Source organism: Mustela nivalis (assembly GCF_964662115.1).
Source record: "Mustela nivalis genome assembly, chromosome: 4".
Taxonomy (NCBI): domain Eukaryota; kingdom Metazoa; phylum Chordata; class Mammalia; order Carnivora; family Mustelidae; genus Mustela; species Mustela nivalis.
This window is the reverse complement of record NC_139023.1, coordinates 7328881-7344064: the sequence shown is the minus strand read 5'-3', so window position 1 is coordinate 7344064 and position 15184 is coordinate 7328881.

Here is a 15184-nt window from a genome sequence, read left to right as displayed (position 1 = left end):
GTTGGCTGTTGGTTGGGGTGTCAGCTGAAGCTGTTAGCCAGCACACTGACATGCCACATGCGACCTGGCTTTCCTCATAGCATGGTGGCAAGGTTCCAAGAGCCAGCAACCCCGCAGTATCCCAGGTAGGAAGTCTATATGCTTTATGACCAAGTTTAGGAAGTGACTCCAACCATAGCCAACAGACACCCACATTCAGGGGGAGAAAAATACATCCTACCTCTTGCTGGTAGAAGTGTAAAATATTAGAATATGTGCGTGTAAAATGGACATCTTGTTGCAGCCATCTTAGAAAATTAAGTCAGCCATACTTCAGATTCCCCTTGGTGTATACATTTTTCCCCACTCTGGTGCTGACCAATTTCCAATTATCAGCAAGCCAAAGTGCACTTTCCCACTTAGAACTATCATCCATCTGGCCGGCTCAGCTTGCAGATTCCCCATGGCAAATCATTCCAGCACCGGTGCTGCCTGCTCCCAGACTTCTGGCTCTACCCTTTACCCCTCACCATGCCTCCCTCATCGCCAGCCCATTTCAAAATGTATAAGGACAGTGCTCGCTTTGGCAGCACATATACAAAATATGTAAGGACATAACATTAACATATAATACTGCTCACATGGAACACTGCTCACACATTCTAGAAAAGACTTCACCTTTGCAAACCTGATCCAAGAAATACGAACAGACAGATATGAAATATGGTGGTGATGGGCATGCTTAATTAAGTTTTAAAACTATTCAATGACATGTTTGTGTCATTATTATATAATGGATAATAAAACTCCTCAATGTCAATAATCCTACAAAAGCTCTTACTTTTAAGTACCAGGTTGAAAAAAAAAATCATTCTGCACAGAAGATTCCTTTTACAAGAAACATTGTGGCACCCTCTGCTGTCGGCAAAGTTTAAAGGTAACTGAGGTTCATTTTCCCTGAAGGATTCCCCAGCGTCCTTTAACCATAGGCTGTTAATCATCTTATCCAGATGTAAAAGCATAAATCAGAGGCAGTGGGGAATTATGGTGCTTAATTCAGGCAAGATAGTAAAGAATGAAAATCTAATCAGTGTGTGTAGTTTAATGGTAATAAGTAAGAGAACAGCTAGGTAGAGAATCTCAAGAGGTAGCAGATATCATAGACATCACAATATAGCTATCTTTGTCTAAACCTTTTACATAAATTAATCTTGACAAATTACCCATGAAACACAGAAAGGTTAAATAAGTTGCCCGAGGTCATGCAGCAAGTGAATGGTGGAGCCAAGATACAAACCCCAGCAATCTGTCTCCAGAGCATGTGACCTTAACCACTCTTCTCTACTGCCTAATAAACAAGGATGATTATTAATGGGGAGGGACTTCTTTAAATGTATCAAGAATTATTATTAGCTATTATTGTTCTTACCTAAAAGAAAACTGATTGCCAGGAAAATTACTTGCTTCATACTAAGGAGAGAAATTAGGAGGTAATCCAAGTCTCCCATTCACAAGCTGTTCTAAACTTTGGAAGGTTCCTTTCCCTTTTAAATATACGAACAAGTTTGTTCTTTTCTTAAAAGAACAAATGTATTACCAAAGTTACTCATTCCTGAGAACATTCTCTCAGAAAGGCAAACTGTATAGAAAAGATTAAATGTAATCCCAAAGAAAAAGACAGTCTTGCAATTCTGGACAGAAATGATCTAGAAATTCCCAGATGCATCCACTGGGGAATCAGACAAAGTCGTGACACCCTATAGAACCATCCAGCTGAGTAAGGGGACAGGTTCCTGAGCTGGCTGAGATAATGAAGATAATCTTCCCCCATGCTAAACTTTGAGCAAAATGTATTACCATGACCCCCAAGGTAATGTCCCTCATCACGACCTCACGAAAGATTGCCAGCTGCTTTCACACAGAGTATGGATTCCTCCCACAACCAGCTCACGGCTTACACAACTGGACTGATTCATCCACCACCCAACCAGTCAGCTGAGCAGATAGTCACTCAGATCCAATGCCTGGTTCACTTGCCAAGTGAAACCTGTATGGAGGCAGGAGAGAAAAAGCCTTTCTTCATAAAGGACAGAACAATGCGTTCCTATCCTCCTCCAGGAAAAAGTGAGTCCAACAAATCTGGACTAGGATGAAAAGTATGAATACAGGGGGTTGGAGAGCTCTGGGCTGCAGGCTGAACAGAACAGGACCAAATTCCTAGTATGGTGCTGGAAGAACCTCACAGCCCGAGGCCCTCTAGACAGAGCAAGCAGCAAGGCCATGAGTCCCTGGGTTGACTCCCAAGCCCCCTTTAGTCAGCACCCAGATGATAATGGTAGAGCCTAGACTCTGTTCCAATCTTAGAGATGGGGACACTGGTACGTATGCTGGGAACACATGCTGCAGACCACTGAGATGCTGCAGGCATGAAGACAAGGAGCCCAATGTCCACCGAGCACTCAACGTGCATCAGGCACTATCTAGTGCTTTATCTTATACCTCACAACACTAATCTTACACAATTGTTACTACTACCCCTATTTTAGAGAGTAAAAAGTCTGGAAGTTAAGAACTGACCCAAGGTCATAAGACACTATGTGATGTCAGACTGAAAGAATTTGTACTTCTGTCTCTCTGCCTCCAAAATCCCAAGCTACTTCTATTACATCAAGCAGTTCATGCAACAAACAATTCATAACATTGAGTAACTCTGAATGGCCCACAGTCACCAAACTGTGGAAAGAACCAAGATGCCCTTCAACGGACGAATGGATAAGGAAGATGTGGTCAATATACACTATGGAGTATCATGCCTCCATCAGAAAGGATGAACACCCAACTTTTGTAGCAAAACGGACGGGACTGGAAGAAATTATACTGAGTGAAATAAGTCAAGCAGAGAGAGTCAATTATCATATGGTTTCACTTATTTGTGGAGCATAACAAATAGCATGGAGGACAAGGGGAGATGGAGAGGAGAAGGGAGTGGAGGGAAAATGGAAGGGGAGGTGAGCCATGAGAGGCTATGGACTCTGAAAAACAATCTGAGGGTTTTGAAGGGGCAGGGGGGTGTGAGGTTGGGGGAACCAGGTGGTGGGTATCAGAGAGGGCACGGATTGCATGCAGCATTGGGTGCGGTGCAAAAACAATGAATATTATTATGCTGAAAAGAAATAAACAATTTTAAAAAAAAACAAAAAACAACAAAAAAAACAAACTCTGAATGGCCCTCTCCTGACATTTTAGACTAGACCAGAAGCCCAAATGTTTGGATCTACAAATACACCTGATTGCAATGCCCAGCTATGACACTGGGAAGTAGGGTTTGGAGGAGGTACCTATTCTATTTACTCCTCCAGGCTTTTCCTCCTTCCCCCATAGCCCTCATGTCTCCCTTCCCCCAACCCAGGTCATCTCTCTGGATCTTTAGGTCTTTGGTATTTGTCAAAAGGGACAACTCTATTTATTTTATCCTCAACATATATTTGCTGAGCCTCAGGGGAAATAATGGTGCAGAAAATCAAGAGAAAGTCTTCCTTTGCAAGCCTTCACAGAAAGCCTGGGTAAGGAAATTTAAGTTTTCTGGGCTTCAGTTTGAACAAGCAAAACCAGAATGGGTTGGACTATATGGTCTTCTAGCTTCAAAGTCTGTAATTCCATTATTTTAAACAAATCTGTTAATCTTCACAAGGAAATGGCCCTAAAGAAATATATTAACTTACAAAGAAAAAGGTCAAAAGAAAGGGATAGATTAATTCTAATACTGCACTTCGCCTAGGACAACATGATTTAATTAAAAAAAAAAAAAAAAAGGACACAGACTTAACACCAGCTAGCACTGCTTCCCTCTCAAAATGACAGAGTGGAAGGTGGATCTTGCTCGTGCCACAGCTCACACCATCCCTGAAGGTCAGGCCAATTTTACAGTCTATACCTGACAGAGGTTATTCATCTCATCCTCTACAAATTACATTCAGCCCACAGGGGTTACCTAGATCCAGATTATCTTCTATCCAAAGATTGCCAGGAAGTAGCGTTGCCTCAGGGTCTTCGAAGGAGGATTTCTCTATATTCTTGCAATATTTAGAATTCAGTGCTCCTCTCCCCAGGACAGAGCCTCCCCTATAGAGGGACACCTGTAGCCTGCGACCAAATGGGTAAACTCAACTGAGAATAAGGAAGAGCCAGTTCAATCTGACCTGGTTTTAAGCCATAATCCCCTTTCCAGGTTTAGCACCAATATCTGACTCCCATATTTACTTGTCAATTGATTTAAAACTTGATTCAGAACTCAAGGAATATAACTCTTTAAAACTTTAAGAGAAAGCACAGATCATATTAAGTTCAAAGTCAGACATTGTAGGAGATGCTCCAAAGGAAATTAGAATTCAACAAGGGACATTCACATGTAAATAACCTAAGCAAGGCAGACTGTAAAGAAAGCCAACCAGAGATTTCAAGCAACTGTTGTTGTGATGCCACGTGGGAGGTGGGGAGAAGGGAGCGAGACAATAGCCCAGGGCATTCAGGGCTGCGTTTCTAAAATTCCTTTGATGGATGTTGTAACCAGGCCCTGGGAGAAGACCCAGAACCATCCCTGCTCTTCAGAGTTCTGCAGGCCCCAGCAGGCAGGCTTAGTTCCTCAGGGTCCCTACACACTTGAGGACGAGGAGCCAATGGCCACGCTCCACCTAAATCCACTCTACTGGCAACGGCTGCAGTTCCAGGAGCCTCTAAACAGGCAAAAGAGCTGTTTACCATACTTAGCTCATTCTGAATTCTGAGTCCAGAAAAACGGGACACATGGCATGAGATGAGGAAAAGGAGAAAGAGTGAAAATGGGACAGAAGTTGGAAGCAGGTTGGTGAATAAGAAGTTTGACTCCAATTTGAATATATGTTGTTTGTGTCTAGAGGAAAGAAACTGCAACCAGCCTGAAGCTTTGATCTTGATCAGAGGTTTACAAGAATAGACACTTGGCATGCCTAAGAAACATCCTCCGGACCAGGGCAATCCTTAATGAACTGAGGAATGGCAGGTGCCCCACCAGGGACCCACGGTATCATATATCACAGACTGAGCCTCTGTTAATTGACATCCATACGAACCTAAGCTTAAATGCCTATTCTAAGAGAGAAGGCGTACAAGTCACAGGCTTACGCACCTCCCAAAGGTCCTATTTTCGTGGATCTCTACGTGGCAGAACCAAGCCAAGAAGTTATCCTGAAACGCCTGATTCTCCGGACTCCCTCCTTATTGAGCCATTTACTAACACGAAGGTTAGAATTCAGCCAAGGCACTCCTGCAGCACGTTCTGTCAGTCACACACTCATCTCCCCCAGGCCAGGAACAGTTTGAGGTCATTTACTGTCTTGCTCATTTTTTTTTAATAACTAGGCTCTACGTACTGTGTCTGGCACATAACCAGTGCAAAATAACTTTTGTTAAATGAGATAAACGAACAGATGGACCTAACAACCAGATTCCAGCATGACTTGATTTCTGTCTTCTAGTTTGAGAAAGGTATGATACCATCACACTTTAGTCACTATGTCTGAGTGTTAAACACGTGGGGTGTGGGGAAGTCTCAACCAATTTACGTACACACACACATACACACACACACACACACACACACACTTCTATTAGATTCTTATGTATGATGAAAACTTAGGAACAAGATTTTAACCTCACTAGAACTTCAACACATTCTTATGAGCAAGATATGAGAAGAGAACTCCATCACTGTCCTTTCAGAATGTAATACTCTCTCTCACCCTAACAGTTCATTGCTTCCTGTTTTGTCCCGCAGGAGTCAACTGCTAGAAAGCTTTTAGTAGCTTTATTTGTACCCTGACCCAGACCCAGCTTTCTCTACAAGAAGCTTTATAAACTGTTTCATAAACAATGTTAAAATGAGGGGAAAAGCAAAAATTGAACTATAATAAAGGAAATGCTAAGTACTTTAAAACTGGTAAGAGTGCTTATCATTTAGAAGAGAGATTACAAAAGAATTCTGGATATTAATTCGCATTCATGGAAAAGGTAAACTTTGAGCTAGACTATGAAGCAGCAGCAGGCCTTTGACAACTACATCTTTCTAAGAATGACTGTTCCGAGCAGGAACTGTATGCAAAAAGGAGCAAAAATTCAGAGGCCATGTGTTTTAAATATATATATATATAAATAAATAATGAAAAATAAAACTGAAAAGATAAAACTGGAACAATATTGTAATGATCTCAAAGTAAAGAATCTGGGCTTAACAAATGAATAAAAAAAGTCTAAGCTTAGAAAAAAACCCTGGCAAGATGGATAAATAAGGGGAAACAAAGTGAAATCAGATGTAAGATAACCAGGTACGTGTAAGACTATTACGGGAATGAAAAGGGGTATGTTAGAATAAACAAAAAAAGCAGGCCTGCCCAAAGGTGGCATATAATCTAAAGGATTAACTGGACAAATACAAGGGAAAGAATCCACATGGAAATGACAGTAAGAAACAAGTCCACTGAAGGAGCAAGATGGCAGAGTCGAGGACTGTGCTCTCAGCTCAGGATTACCTTAAACCAGGATCCAAGGCACAGTTAGTCCACTGTTCTTTGGGCAGGAACCCCACAAGTGGCCGATCTGGGGAGACTCCCCTTCCTCCTACAGGAGGAGGGGTGCAGGAGCACACAGCAGGAACCTACTGGGTTTGGAGCTTTCAAACAGGGCCATGTACCAGAGATAGAAACACTCGGTCAGAGGCCAGGTGAGCATGTAGAGCGGCTGGAGACCAGAGGGACAAGAGAGACTGAGTGCTTTTCTCTGAGGGCACACTGAGGAGTCGGGTCCTGAACTCTCAGTTCCTATGGGGCCGGAGATTGGGAAGTCACAATTTTCATTCCCATCCTCCAAAGCTGTACATAAAGTGTTCAGAAAATAAAAGCTGCTCAAAACTGAGCAGATTACTTAGGCTGACCCCTGGCAAGGGCAGTGCAATTCCGCCTCAGGCAAAGACATTTGAGAATCACTGCAACAGGCCTCTCCCCCCAGAACATCAGCAAAACATCCAGCCAAGACCAAGTTCACCAATCAATGAGAACCGCAGAACTCCAGAGCAAGGGAAAAGCAACACATAGAATTCATGGCTTTTCCCCCAAGATCCTTTAGTCTTTCAAAGTTAATTTTTTTTCCAAAGATTTTATTTATCTGAGAGACCATGAGTAAGGGGAGAGGGAGAAGCAGACTCCCCACTGAGCCAGAAGCCTGATGTGGACTCAATCCCAGGACCCTGGGATCACGACCTGAGCCAAAGGCAGACACTCAACTGACTGAGCCACCCAGGAGCCCCTCAAAGTTATTTTTTTTATTTTTTTCTTATTCTTTTTTTAAATTTTTCCTCTTTCCTATTTTAACATTTTTTAACTATTTTATCTAATCAATACCTTCTTATAAAAACCTTTTAAAATTTTCATTGTAATAGTCATATTTTATGCCTTCATTGTATTTAACCCTATTTCTTTTAAAGACTTTTTTTTTTTTTTTTTTAAAGATTTTATTTATTTATTTGACAGAGAGAGATCACAAGTAGGCAGAGAGGCAGGCAGAGAGAGAGAGGAGGAAGCAGGCTCCCTGCTGAGCAGAGAGCCCGATGTGGGACTCGATCCCAGGACCCTGAGATCATGACCTGAGCCGAAGGCAGTGGCTTAACCCACTGAGCCACCCAGGCGCCCCAACCCTATTTCTTATATACAAGAAATTTTTTTCTTTAAAATTTTGGGATACAATTTCTTCTAATCAATATATACCCTATATCTAGCACATAGCTTCATTCTAGACTCCAGCCTGATCACATTCTTTCTTCTTTCATTTTTTCAACCAACTTCTTATCAATTCCTGCTTTAGAATCTTTTTAAATTTTCATCTTTACAGTCATATTCCATCCCTTCATCGTGTTTACCCTTATTTGTGTGTGTGTGTGTGTGTGTGTGTGTGTGTGTGTATGTATATATATATATATATATATAAAAAAGTTTTTCTTTCTTTAAAATTTTGGGAGATAATTTCTTCTAACAGACCAAAACACACCGAAAATCAAGTGTGTGGCTCTGTTCTATTCGCCAGTTGAATATATATACTTTTTTTTTTCTTTTTTGCTCCTTTCTTCTCTCCCTGGTTTCAGGTCTCTTCTGATTTGGTTAATGGATATTTTTCTGGGGTCATTGCTACTTTTTAGTATTTTGTTCTCTCATTCATCTATTCTTACCTGGATAAAATGATAAGGTGGAAAAACTCACTACAAAAAAAAGAACAAGAGGGAGTACTGACAGCTAAGGACCTAATCAATAAGGATATTAGGGAACTAGAGTTCAGAATGACGATAATCAAGGTGCTATCTGGGCTCAAAAAAGCATAGAGGATATTAGAGAATCCCTTTCTGGAGAAATAAAAGAACTAAAATCTAAACAAGTTGAAATAAAAAAAACCATTAATGAGGTACAGTAAAAAATGGAGGCTCTTACTGCTAGGATAAATGAGGCAGAAGAGAGAAGTAGTGATACAGAAGACCAAATGATAAGAGAATAAAGAAGCTGAGCAAAAGAGAGACAAACCACTACTTGACCGTGAGGGGAGAATTCAAGAGATAAGTGATACCATAAGACAAAACAATATTAGAATAATTGGGATCTCAGAAGAAAAGGAAAGAGTGGGGCAGAGAGTATATTAAATTATAGCAGAGAATTTCCCTAACTTGGCAAAGGGAACAAGCATCAAAAGGCACAGAGAACCCCCTCAAAAAATCAATAAAAACAGGTCCACACCCCATCATCTAAGAGTAAAACTTACTGGTCTCAGTGGCAAAGAGAAAATCCTGAAAGCAGCTCGGAACAAGAGGTCTGTAACATACAACAGTAAAAATAGGAGATTGGCAACAGACCTATCCACAGATACCTGGCAGGCCACAAAGGACTGGCATGATATATTCAGAGCACTAAATGAGAAAAATATGCAGCCAAAAATACTATATCCAGTAGGCTGTCATTGAAAATAGAAGGACAGATAAAAAGCTTCAAGGACGGGGCACCTGGGTGGCTCAGTTGTTAGGTGTCTGCCTCAGCTTGGGTCATGATCCTGTGGTCCTGGGATCGAGCCCCACATTTGGCTCTCTGTTCAACAGGAAACCTGCTTCTCCCTCTCCCACTCCCCCTGCTTATGCTCCCTCTCCAGCTCTTTTCTCTGTCAAATAAATCAATAAATAATCTTAAAAAAAAAAAAAAAAAGCTTCAAGGACAAACAGAAATTAAAAGAATCTGCAAACACCAAACCAAACCAACCCTACAGGAAATTTTGAAAGACGTTCTCTAAGCAAAGAGAGAGCCTCAAAGTAACAGACAAGAAAGGAACAGAAAAAATACACAGCAACAGTCACCTTACAGGCAATACAATGGCACTAAATTCATATCTCTCAATAGTTACCCTGAATGTAAATGCACTAAATGTCCCACTCAAAAGACAAAGGGTATCAGAATGGATAAAAAACAAAACCCATCAAGGGGCGCCTGTGTGGCTCAGTGGGTTAAGCCGCTGCCTTCGGCTCAGGTCATGATCTCAGAGTCCTGGGATCGAGTCCCGCATCGGGCTCTCTGCTCAGCAGAGAGCCTGCTTCCCTCTCTCTCTCTGCCTGCCTCTCCATCTACTTGTGATTTCTCTTTGTCAAATAAATAAATAAAATCTTAAAAAAAAAAAAAAAAACCATCAATAGGCTGTCTACAAGAAACTCATTTTAGACCCAAAGACACCTCCAGATTTAAAGTGAGGGCATGGAAAACAATTTACCATACTAATGAACATCAAAAGAAAGCTGGGGTGGCAATCCTTATATCAGATAAATTAGATTTTAAGCCAAAGACTGTAAGAAGAGATGAGGAAGGACACTATATCATACTTAAAGTGTCTGTCCAACAAGATGTAACAATTGTAATTATCTATGCCCCTAACATGGGAGCAGCCAATTATATAAGCCAAGTAATAATAAAACCAAAGAAACATATCGACAATAACACAATAATAGTAGGGGACTTTGACACCCCCCTCACTGAAATGGACAGATCATCTAAGCAAAAGACCAACAAGGAAATAAAGGCTTCAAATGACACACTGGACCAAAAAAAAAATTAAAAAAAAAAAATAACACTGGACCAAAGGGACATCACAGATATATTCAGAATATTCCATCCCAAAGCAATAGAATGCACATTCTTCTCTAGTGCACATGGAACATTCTCGAGAATAAATTACAACCAGGGTAACAAATCAGTTCTCAACCCATACCTAAAGATTGGGATCATTCCCTGCATATTTCCAGACCAAAACACTTTGAAACTAGAACTCAATCACAAGAGGAAAGTTGGAAAGAACTCAAATACATAGAGGCTAAAGAGAATCCTAGTAAAAAATGAATGGGTCAACCATTAAAAAAAAATTGTGACACAGGCAGTCCTGAGAGGAATGTATATAGAAATACAAACCTTTCTCAAGAAACAAGAAAGGCCTCAAGTATACAACCTAAGCCTACACCTAAAGGAGCTGGAGAAAGAACAGTAAAGAAAGCCTAAACTTGGCAGGAGAAAAGAAATCATAAAGATCAGAGCAGAAATCAATGAAATAGAAACCAAAAGAACAGAGGAACAAATCAACAAAACCAGGAGCTCGTTCTTTGAAAGAATTAATAGATTGATAAAACCCTAGCCAGACTTATCAAAAAGAAAAGAGAAAGGACCCAAATTAATAAAATCATGAATGAAAGAGGAGAAATCACAACCAACACCAAAGAAATACAAACAATTATAAGAACATATTATGAGCAACTATACACCAGCAATTTGACAATCTGGAAAAAATGGATCCTAGAGACATATAAACTATCAAAACTGAAGGAGGAAGAAATAGAAAACCTAAATAGACCCATAACCAGTAAGGAGATTGAAGCGATAATTGAAAATCTCCCAACAAACAAGAGCCCAAGGCCAGACAGCTTCCCAGAGGAATTATACCAAACTTTTAAAGAAGAATTAATACCGTTCTCCTGAAACTATTCCAAAAAATAGAAATGGAAGGAAAACTTCCAAACTCATTTTACGAGGCCAGCATTACCTTGATCCCAAAACCATACAAAGACCCCATGAAAAAGATGAATTATAGACCAATATCCCTAATGAACACAGACGCAAAAATTCTTACCAAAATACTAGCCAATAGGATCCAACAATACATTGAAAGGATTATTCACCACAAGCAAGTGGGATTTATTCCTGGGCTACAAAGATGGTTCAACACCTGCACATCAATGTGATACAATACATTAATAAAAGAAAGAACAAGAATGATATGATACTCTCAACCGATATGAAAAAACATTTGACAAAGTACAGCATCCTTTTTTGATCAAAACTCTTCACAGTGTAGGGATAGAGAGTACATACCTCAATATCATCAAAGCCATCTATGAAAAACCCACAGTGAATATCATTCTCAATGGGGAAAAACTGAGAGCTTTTCTCCTAAGGTCAGGAACACGGTAGGGATGTGCACTATCACCACTGCTATTCAACATAGTACTAGAAGTCCTAGCCTTGGCAGTTAGACAACAAAAAGAAATAAAAGGCATCCAAATCAGAAAAGAAGTCAAACTCTCACTATTTGCAGATGATATGATACTTTATGTGGAAAACCCAAAAGACCCCACTCAAAAATGCTAGAACTCATACAGGAATTCAGTAAAGTGTCAGGATATAAAAATCAATGCACAGAAATCAGTTGCATTTCTATATACCAACAGCAAGACAGAAGAATGAGAAATTAAGGAGTCGATCCCATGTACAACTGCACCCAAAACCATAAGATACCTAGGAATAAACCTAACCAAAGAGGCAAAGAATCTTTACTCAAAAAACTACAGAATACTCATGAAAGAAATTAAGAAAGACACAAAGAAATGGAAAAACATTCCATGCTCATGGATTGGAAGAACAAATATTGTGAAAATGTCTATGCTACCTAAAGCAATCTACATATTAACGCAATCCCTATCAAAATACCATCAATTTTTTTAAAAGAAATGGAGCAAATAATCCTAAAATTTATATGGAACCAGAAAAGACCTAGAATAGCCACACCAATGTTGAAAAAGATAACCAAAGTTGATGCCATCACAATTCCAGACTTCAGGCTCTATTACAAAGCTGTCATCAATAAGACAGTATGGTATTGACACAAAATCAGACACACAGATCAATGGGACAAAATAGAGAGCCCAGAAATGGACCCTGAACTCTATGGTCAACAATTCTTCGAAAAAGCAGGAAAGAATGTCCAGTGGAAAAAAGACAGTCTCTTCAACAAATGGTGTTGGAAAAATTGGACAGCCACATGCAGAAGAATGAAACTCCTCACATTACAAACAAAAATAGACTCAAAATGGATGAAAGACCTCTGAGACAGGAATCCATCAGAATCCTCAAGGACAACACAGGCAGCAACCTCTTTGACCTCAGCTGCAGCAACTTCTTCCTGGAAACATCGCCCAAGGAAAGGGAAGAAAGGGCAAAAATGAACTATTAGGACTTCATTGAGATAAAAAGGTTTTGCACAACAAAGCAAACAGTCAACAAAACCAAAAGACAACTGACAGAATGAGAGAAGATATTTGTAAATGACATATCAGATAAAGGGTTAGTACCCAAAATCTATAAAGAACTTATCAAACTCAACACCCAAAGAATAATACAATCAAGAAATGGACAGAAGGCATGAACAGACATTTCTGCAATGAAGACATCCAAATGGGCAAAAGACACATGAAAAAGAGTTCAACATCACTCGCATCAGGGAAATACAAATCAAAACCACAATGAGATACCATCTCACAACAGACAGAATGGCTAAAATTAACCAGTCAGGAAACAACGAGGTTTTAGTGAGGATGCAGAAAAAGGGGAATCCTCCTATACTGTTGGTAGGAATGCAAACTGGTGCAGCCATACTGCAAAACAGTACGGAGGTTCCTCAGAAAGTTGAAAATACAGCTGCCTTTGACCCAGCAATCACACTACTGGGTATTTACCCTATTTTAGTATATGTGCTGCCGAAGCGAGCACCTGGGTATTTACCCTAAAGATAAAAATATAGTTACCTGAAGAGGCACATGCTCCCAAATGTTTATAGCAACAATGTCAAACAAGAGCCAAACTATGGAAAGAAACTCGATATCCATTAACAGATGAATGGATAAAGAAGATGTGGTAAATACACACAATGGAATACTACGCAGCCATCAAAAATGAAATCTTGCCATTTGCAACAAGGTAGATGGAACTAAAAGGTATTATGCTAGGCGAAAGTCAATCAGAGAAAGACAATGATCGTATTATCTCTCTGATATGAGGAATTTGAGAGGCAGGACGGGGAGCTGTGGGGGGTAGGAAGAGAAAAAAATGAAACAAAATGGGACTGAGGAGGGAGATAAACCATAAGAGACTCTTAATCTCACGGAACAAACTGAAGGTTGCTGGTGGGGAGGGGCGGGGAAGAGTGGCTGGGTTATGGACATTGGGGAGGGTATGTGCTATGGTGAGTGCTATGAAATGTGTAAGCCTGACTGATTCACAGACATGTACACCTGGGGCAAATAATAGATTAAATGTTAATAAAGAAAAAAAAGAAACAAGTCCACTTAGTAAGAAATAAATTCAGTGAATATAAGGCAAATAGCAAAAAGTTTTAAGGGAATTTAAGCAGAGATGATTAAAGAAATGGAATAAAAAATGGACAACCAAGCACCTGGGTGGCTCAGTGGGTTAAGCCTCTGCCTTCGGCTAAAGTCATGATCTCAGGGTCCTGGGATCAAGTCCCACATCGGGCTTTCTGCTTGGCAGAGAGCCTGCTTCCTCCTCTCTCTCTGCCTGCCTCTCTGCCTACTTGTGATCTCTCTCTGTGTCAAATAAATAAATAAATTCTTTTGAAAAAAGAATGAACAACCATTTCAAATTAATTAATTGATTTCAATTTAATTTATTCACTGCTGACCATCTATTAAGTGCCAGGCACTTAAAAAACAGGATCTTGGCTCCACAGTACTCACATTCATTTTTATTCATGACTAAAACTTGGAAGAAATTAAAAGAAAATTAAACATGTATACATTATAAAAAATGCTTTAGTGGAAAAAAGTTTGGTTTTAAAATCTATGATGCCATAAACATACTTCAAATATGCCCTCATTAGTACCAAAGCTCCCTGCACTAGTTAAGAAGACTCTTAAAGCTACAAGAGATAAAAACAACTTCATATACACTCTTGAAAGATAAAAGGAACCAAATGAGTTTCTGTACACCAAGAAATTCATAAACATATTGAATTATGGCTTTTAAAATAAGTACACACTAGATACAAATTCTGTGGCAGGGCAACCTGACTTATTTCAGAGACAAGTCTGCTATACCTTATTTCACGGATAATTCTACCACACTTAAAATCAGAGTAAGGGTTTAACATTTCTCTTTGCTTTTTTAAAGTCTCTAAATAGAAAAAGAAAAAACAATGAAGTTAAACATTAAAATGTTAACAGTATTTACCTCTGGAAGATGAGATTGTGAGTTTTTCATCTTTTTTAACGTATTTCCTACAATAGATCTTTTTGAAATCAGAAAAAGCCAAAAAAATATTAAGATTATCCATCTGAAAACTGCTTCAAGTGCATGACTGGATGTAAACAAGCAATTATATATAAATTCTCCATTATTTTAGAGAAACTTGGATTCTGAGTTGAAGAGCTAAGTAATCAGATTTCAAATTAAAGTATCTAAAAATGGACAGTCTATCAAATCATGAGCTCCTCTATGTAGAGGACTTAGCTATTACACAGGTAGTTGAACAAAATGGTAGTCTGAGTGAAAGGCAGTGTGCTACAGTGTTCAGGGTCACAGAACTAATGTGATTCCCAGCTCCCAACATTTAATAACTATCATTTACTCAAGCAGGTCATTTAACCTATGAACCTTCACTTTCTCATCTATGAACTGAAGACAACACTTACCCTACAGAATTATCATGATGCTTAATACTAATGCGGATACTCAAAACATGAAGCTTTGTTACTTTTATACACTCACTCCTACTCAAGATCCAGTGATTCTGTGATTAAAACAACAGGATTTAAGAG